Genomic DNA, 8,425 nt, shown 5'->3' with positions numbered 1-8,425 from the left:
AAAATTCCCGTTTTCCTTAATTTTTCTTTTGTTTTTCACGTCGCTTTTGAAAACTACTGGGAAATTTAAATTTTGACCTCCCCAAAGTACCAACTAGATTCACTTTCCAATCATAAAAGTTACTGTTGAAGAAAATCGAAGCAGTTTTACTGTCCTAAAAGGTGATGACAGACACAAAAATAAAAAAAAAAATTAAAAAAAAAACACACATCATTGTAAAATCAATACATTCATCGTTCCACTCAGAATCTAAAATGGAAGAGCCAAGATGTAAAAAAAAAAGTCATATTATTATATATTATATTACATCTTGGTTCTTACGTTAATTTACGTCTAATTTACGTGCGAGCCTCAAAACTCTATGACGCGAGCCGCATGCTACAGTACCGTAGGTACAGTAGGTTGCAAGTGGGTCACCATTGCATAAAATATTATTTCGTTTATATTAATTAACTAATTCAGTTTAAAAACAAATGAAGTTTGTATATACTATATTATACAGTGTTGTAAAATTATATTTGGTATATAAGGTATTAAACACATGGTATAAAATTATTTTAATACAAATTTTATATAAAAAATATATATTACCTACCTAGTCAATATTATCAGACAATTAATTTAATTTTTATGAAATAATTCACAATGAATTTTAATTATATTAGGTCAGTGGTCGAAATGGCTCATGATAAGTGGAGGGATGCCTTACAATTCAGATTTCCTGATAGCAATATAGCATTATAACATTTTTCGCACCTTGTATAATATTTTTTTTTGTATTTTTTTTTATAGTTCACATTTTGTTTATGCATCAAAACACTACAATCTTTTTTTTATAATAAATAATCTTTAAAATTAAACAAATAAATAACATTTTTCAAATTTTAGTCAAAACTGATTTTTATTTCTAATATTTTTCTGTAGAGATTTAAGATTATATAGTTGAATTTGTAATTAATACTAAAAATACGATATGTTATTTAACCAACATCTATTAATATTCAAATATACATTTTTTCTACTTAATTTAGCAAACACTTTTTCTTGATTAAGTAATAAAAGTATATATAAAAAAACTCAAGGAGTAACTTTTTATCACGAGTAACAAATATTTATATTATTAAAGTATACAATATGTTTTATTGTGGTCATAACACTCATAAACAGTATTCTATCCATGGGCTAAATTTAGAAATTGATCAACTCACATATTGCACATCTACTTATTAGTTATCAACAAGATATTGTCAGAAATTACGTTTAGATATTTTAGCATATCACTAGTTACTACGTCCCTACCTATTATCATCAATATTATTATTTTCTTAGATATTTTCTTAGATGATCTAAGTTATTTTTCTGTGATATACGGGCAGATAATATGACTTAACATTTGTGATCAACGCTTATCATTTTTAGTATAGGCGAATTGCCTATACTAAACAACACGATAAGGCCGGGCCTCAATATTACAAAACAATATTATTTTCACCGAATAAATAAAAAACTTTCATATATATAAATATAAAAATGATAGTAAGTATTTAATTTTAAAACACAAGTCTTAGGAGGGATGTGTTATTCTGCACAAAATAAGTAGAGGGATGAAAAATGTAAGTTCAAAAAAGTATAGGGATGCCATCCCCCCGTATCCCCCCCCCACTTCGACCACTGTATTAGGTACTTATTTTTAATTAAAATTGTTTCTAGTCACCAAATACATTGAGATTGGTAGCATGACTTAAAATATCAATTTGTTCTAAAATTGTTTTTAGATTATTAGAAAAGCGATGGATCTAGTGGTTTTACAATGGTATTTATTTTTTTTTATTTATCCTGTATACAATAAATTTCTACCCGAATGTGCGCTTCGATTTGAACATTTTTTATCTTATATTTTAGAAAATTGGATCAAGATGGTACTTTAAAGGTGTCATTTTTCGATTTTCTCAATAGTTGTTTAATGCCACGGGAAAAACCACCGACAAATTACAAAAAACCACTAAAAATCAGATTTTAATTTCTTACGCTTTGTTTATCACCGTAGACACAAATAAACATAAAAATAACAATTTTAGTTATTTTTTTGTAATTTATAATATTAATTCAACTTACAGGCTATAATAAAATATAATATTTGTATGGAATCTCGGACCAGCCCGGGAAAATACTTTTTTACAGGCCCACTATTTGTTGGAAGATTGGGGGCAACTGGCAAGTGTACAATACTAAAGATAGTAATTGTAGTAGGAAAAAATAAAAGATCAAATATTGGAAAATGTGGAGATTTTGGGTGAGAGGTGTATATTATTAAATTAAATACGGTGTGACAGACCGACGTGTATATGTGTGTGTATATGCACGTGTCTGGGAGTCGTGTAAAATTATGTTGTTTAAGAGTCTCCACATAAGATCGTCCTACTACTGTGTTATACCTATCTGCCTAATGATGTTTGAATTATCTACGCTTATTATACAAATATTCAAGCACTTACCTTGCGCGTAGATTGCTGCAGGTGGTTCTCCCGAGTAGTTAGTAATTCTTCGGGGTCGTGTTCGACAGTCGATATCACGATGACAATATATCATGTATCTTGGTTTATATAGTTTGTAGAATTTCGTATACCTTACACTCTTTTATAATTGTGACTATTACCATGTGCTCTCAAGATTCCTACATCCGTAGCAAATGCACATAAAGTCAGTAATTTACGTTAATGAGCATTCTGTTGTGGTGAACACTTGTGTACCAAAATGGGTGTTAAATATTCCTACATTCGTAGCAAGAGTACATAATACAGTGAATTCGCCAACCGAACGTAATTTACAGTGACGAACATTTATTATTACACATTTATACCTTGAAGACAGCTCTTAGAATCCCTACATTCGTGACAAGAGTACATAATATAGTCAAATCGCCACCCGAATGTAATTTAAGTTAAATGAGCTCTTACTACTATACTTATATTCTAAAAATATTGCTATGTTCGTGTTCAAAGTGTAATTGTGTAATAATAATGTATTTAACGAATTATGATATGATGATAGTCACAGAACTTTATGATTTTAAAAATTAATAGGTAGGTGAATGGGAGAAAATGAACAATGTGAATTTGCTCGATAGAGAGACAACTAGTTCAGACAGTCATAATGAATGCTGAGATAATCCAACATACATAATATACTGTATACGCATATACGCACAACCATATAAGCACCCCCTTGAACAGTAATGTGAGAGTGTCGTGAAGTTGAATGGCGTGGACCTTGTGCATGGGTCTTCTTCTGAAAGGTACTGGCTGACGAGTCTATTCTGTAGGGTCCTTATATAATGTGGCTTCGGTGTACGTGATGTTTTTTTCTTATTTTAGGCGGTGCGACAAAGGTGTCACTGGTAATTTATTGTTTTGTTTTGACCGAACGTCTTGATTGGAAAATTATCGAGGGGGTCTCGTAGAATATAATATATATATGTGTATAGGTACGTAAAAATGCATTTATGGTTTTATAATATACGGTGTCATCTGGCGCCGCTGATAATTGATTATGTTGTTTTTCTTAAATATCTGAACGGAGAGGTGTTGAATATTGTTTATGTAAATAAATATTATATATTTATGCGTAAATCGTATGTATATATGTATTGAACAGCCCAACACCCCATATGGACCGTCGTCACTAGTTATCCCGTGTTTTTATTTAAGTCTAGATATTGATTATTACATAATTTTTTTTAGTATTTTAAAGGGTAGTCTACTGTAATCAGTGTTATTATAAGATCAACCTTTAACAATAAAATGTAATAATATAAATAATTATAATGGAATAACAATAGTTTTACCTACATATAAATGTTACATAATAAAATGTTAGTAATTTTTTATTTTATATTATCAGTTTCACCGTATCGATATAAAAAAATAACGAAAATACAATTACAATATATTATTCAATCGTATCTGATACCATTTAAAAGTAAGACATATAATACGTGAATGTGATAAATCCTTGTAGGTACTAAATTATTGATTTTGAGTGAATTTAGTCAGCTTAAAAAAACAATTACTTGCTTATAATATTGCTATCATTACTTTAAAAATAAATCTATAATTATTACCTATACTAGGATGGGTATTAATGAGTTAAAAAGTATAAGTTAAGTTAAAAAATGAGTTTAAAAAAAAAAACATTAATTTGACCAGCCTTGTTATTAAATCAATAAATCATTATTTATACTTATAGATAAATATTATCTATAATTTTTAAAAGTATCAGTTGAATATCACACTAAAATAGTTTAATGTATATTTTCATATTAAAAAAAATAAAATAGGTACCAATTGTATTAAGTGTTTTGCAAAATATGTTGTTTCTCTTATTATCTATCAATAAAATAAATTGTAGATTATTGTACTTTGTACAGTAACAGTTTAATATTTTTAATTACCTATTAATATAATATTATTATTAATGAAAAAGTTCAGCTAAAACTCACTTCGCTATTCTGAGACTAGAAAAATGATTTAATGCTTTTAGAAGCCTTTGCTTCGAAAAGTAGTATTTTTTTTATTCTTGTTTTGAATTTTTTCAGCTCCTCCTTTTCGTTTTTTACCACAGCCTGATCAACCCATTTTCATTTTATTTTATTATTCGCAACTATTACTATTGTAATATAAAAAAAAATTATGAATTATTCCTAAGTACTAAGTAATTGAATTGTAAAATTAACCAAATTGTGCTGAACTGCCGAGTGATGATATTGAGGTTTTAAAATGACGATTGATATTTAAATATAAATAATATAAATTTCAAACAAAAATATTCTTATTAGGTATTCATATTAACGACCCACATCCGACTTGTATCGTCAAAATTCGTCGTCATTACCCGCAACCCGCCGGCCCATCTGATCGACGACAACCCGAATAACCAATTATTTATTGATTTTGCTGTCCACGGAAGTTGATTTTTTGATTACAATTATTGTTATAACCTATTGATAATTATTAATATTATTATTCAGTTTCTGTTGTAGACGTTCTATACTTGTATTATTACAATTCACAACGTTTTACGTTATAATATTATAGACTATTATTACGTAATATCATTGAATGAATAATCTATGATCAATGGTAATATTTAACAATTGATAGATTAAACTTACGTCTATCTACTATTTACTATTTAGTAGGCAGCCCAACGGGAATTTCCCGATTTCCCTATGGCCCAATCCGTTCCTAGTCTCCGCTCAGAATCGTTTTTCATGTACGACGATTTGATATCATTGAATTCAAATTTAAGATAGTCCATTATGCAGTGACCCACTTGTAACCTACTATACAGTGGAGCGAAGTCCACTTACCCTCCTTTTTATTTTATTTTAGATTCTGAGTGGAACAATGAATGTATTGATTTTTCAATGATGTGTGTGTTTTTTTTTTTGTGTGTCTGTCATCACCTTTTAGGACAGTATAAGTGCTTGGATTTTCTGTCAACAGTTACCTTTTCTGATAAGGAAAGTGAATCTAGTTGGTACTTAGGGGGGTCAAAAGTAAAATTTTTCCAATAGATTTCAAAAGTGCCGTGAAAAACAAAAGAAAAATTAAGGAAAAACTGGAATTTTTACGCAAAATCTGTTTTCGAGAAAATTGATTTTGGTTTTTGGTGTAACTTTAAAACGAAGGACTGTAGATACATGACATTTTCACTGGTTGTTTATATTTCCATTTTCTATACATGATAAATTTTTCAAAATATTTTGATTTGTTTTGAGCTGTTTACGGACAATTTCAGTTTCCAATTTAATTAGTTTTTTTTTCTATGAATGTCAATAAAACTTTATTTGTTGAGTAAAAATACTTGAAAATTTAATACAAGGATCCTACTATATGGTTACAATGACATTTGAAAAATATTAAAAATCCTTAGCACAGTTTTTTTTTATTAGCATTTAAATTTCAAAAATTGACAAAGTATGGAAAAATCACGAAAATTAGCTAATTCTTTTAAGTTTATAATTCGTAAAAATTTTTCTTTTTAGAACTAATATTTTAAAATGTAATACAAGATTCTTTATAGGATAATCTATCTTTACCAAAAAAAAAATGTCTATAAGAAACTCAAATTAAATTTTAACGAGCGTTTGAAATTCATATTTTTACAACATTTGATATTCGCTCGATTTCTCATGTGACAAAATTCTTATTTTATTGTAATTAAAAAACGAATTACCGTAGATATTTGAAAATTTCACTGAATGTCTATATTAGCATTTTTTAAAATAATTTGACTCTTTTTGAGCTGTTTACGGACTTTGTAAGTTTTAAATTTTTTTAGTTTTTTTTTCTATAAATATCAATAAAGTTTTATCTGTTGGACCAAAAAGTGTAAAAAATGAATACAAGGCTCCTGATAAATTGTTACAATAGCAGTTGAAAAATATTAAAAATACATAGGCACAATTATTTTTTATAAGCATTTGAAGTTGAAATTTTGACAAAATTTATCAAATTTAAAATTGAATAATTATTTTGTAGTTAAAAATTTATAAAATGTTCAACTTTTATATCTAAGGATTGAAAATTTAAAACAAGATTCCACATAAATATCTAATTCTGTTACCAAAAATTCTAAGAAATACATAAGCACAGTTTATTTTTATAGTCATTTTAAGTTCGAATTTGGACGAAATTACATGTTAAAAAACCTAGAATAACTATTTTAGTTATTTTGTTGTGATTGTATAATATTACTCGTGGGTACTTGAAACTTCTAAAGTAAACTTTTATATATTATATCTACGATAGTATCACGGTTTTTTGTTGATGTATAACACGTTATAAGTACCTATCTAAAGGATATTGTGATATTCCTGTGTATATTATAGGTAAATTTTTCTTTAATACCATAGATATAAGTATATAATATGTCTTATACCTAGACTGACATGCCGTCTCCGCTCAGAATCTTTTTTCTTATACAGTGATATTATATCATTCAATTCAAATTTAATAATATCCATTATACAGTGACCCACTTGTAACCTACTGTACAGCAGAGCGACATCCACTTTTTTCATTTAAAATACTTAATTTATAACCGGTATTCGGTAGTTTGTATAATAAAAATAATATAAATTACGCGGTACACAAATGTAAGATTGTTAAGGGTAGGTATGTACTTCAACATTATACTTTTTAGTTTTTGTTTTGTACATAAAATAGTAGAGGTACCTACCGTCGAATTAATATACATGTCAAAGTCACTTGTTAAGACCCGTAAGTAGTTTGAGATTAGTTTTTTGTAATTGTGGTTTTATAAATGTTTTCTGAAATTATTAAACAATTTAAAAATTTATCATAATCTATATAATATATAAAATTGGTCACTAATCCTTTGTCGTTGAATCACTTTTGAACGAATTTACCGATTTGGCTGATTTTAGATTCTGAGTGGAACGATGAATGTATTGATTTTACAATGATTTGTGTTTTTTTATTTTTTTATTTTTTTTTTTGTGTCTGTGTACACGATAAGTAGTCGAAATAATGCTACGATTTTCAACTTCAGTATCTTGTTCGATCAGAAAGTGAATATCGTTGGTGCAATGGGGAGGTCAAAATTTAAATTTCCCAGTAGTTTTCAAAATAATTAATAATAATTATTTTATTTCCATATTATAATTATATTACATGCTATAAAAATATATTATTAAATATATTTTAGATTCTGAGTGGAACGATGAATGTATTGATTTTACAATGATGTGTGTTTTTTTTTTATTTTATTTTTTATTTTTGTGTCTGTCATCACCTTTTAGGACAGTAAAACTGCTTCGATTTTCTTCAACAGTAACCTTTATGATTGGAAAGTGAATCTAGTTGGTACTTTGGGGAGGTCAAAATTTAAATTTCCCAATAGTTTTCAAAAGTGCCGTGAAAAACAAAAGAAAAATTAAGGAAAAACTGGAATTTTTACGCAAAATCTGTTTTCGAGAAAATTAATTTTGGTTTTTGGTGTAACTTTAAAACGAAGGACTGTAGATACATGACATTTTCACTGGTTGTTTATATTTCCATTTTCTATACATGATAAATTTTTCAAAATATTTTGATTTGTTTTGAGCTGTTTACGGACAATTTCAGTTTCCAATTTAATTAGTTTTTTTTCTAAAAATATCAATTAAATTTTATTTGTTGGATAAAAAAGCTTGAAAATTTAATAGAAGGCTCCGAGTATATTGTTTCAAAGGCAGATGAAAAATATTAAAAATCGTTAGTCACAGTTTTTTTTTTATAAGCATTTAAAGTTCAAAAAATGACAAAATATGGAAAAATCACGAAAATTTGCAAATTATTTCGAGTTAGAAATTCATAAAAATTTTTCTTTTTAAATCTAAGATTATGAAAATATAATACAA

Source organism: Acyrthosiphon pisum, chromosome X (assembly GCF_005508785.2).
Source record: "Acyrthosiphon pisum isolate AL4f chromosome X, pea_aphid_22Mar2018_4r6ur, whole genome shotgun sequence".
In the NCBI taxonomy this organism is placed as follows: Eukaryota; Metazoa; Arthropoda; class Insecta; order Hemiptera; family Aphididae; genus Acyrthosiphon; species Acyrthosiphon pisum.
This window is presented reverse-complemented; position numbering follows the sequence as displayed.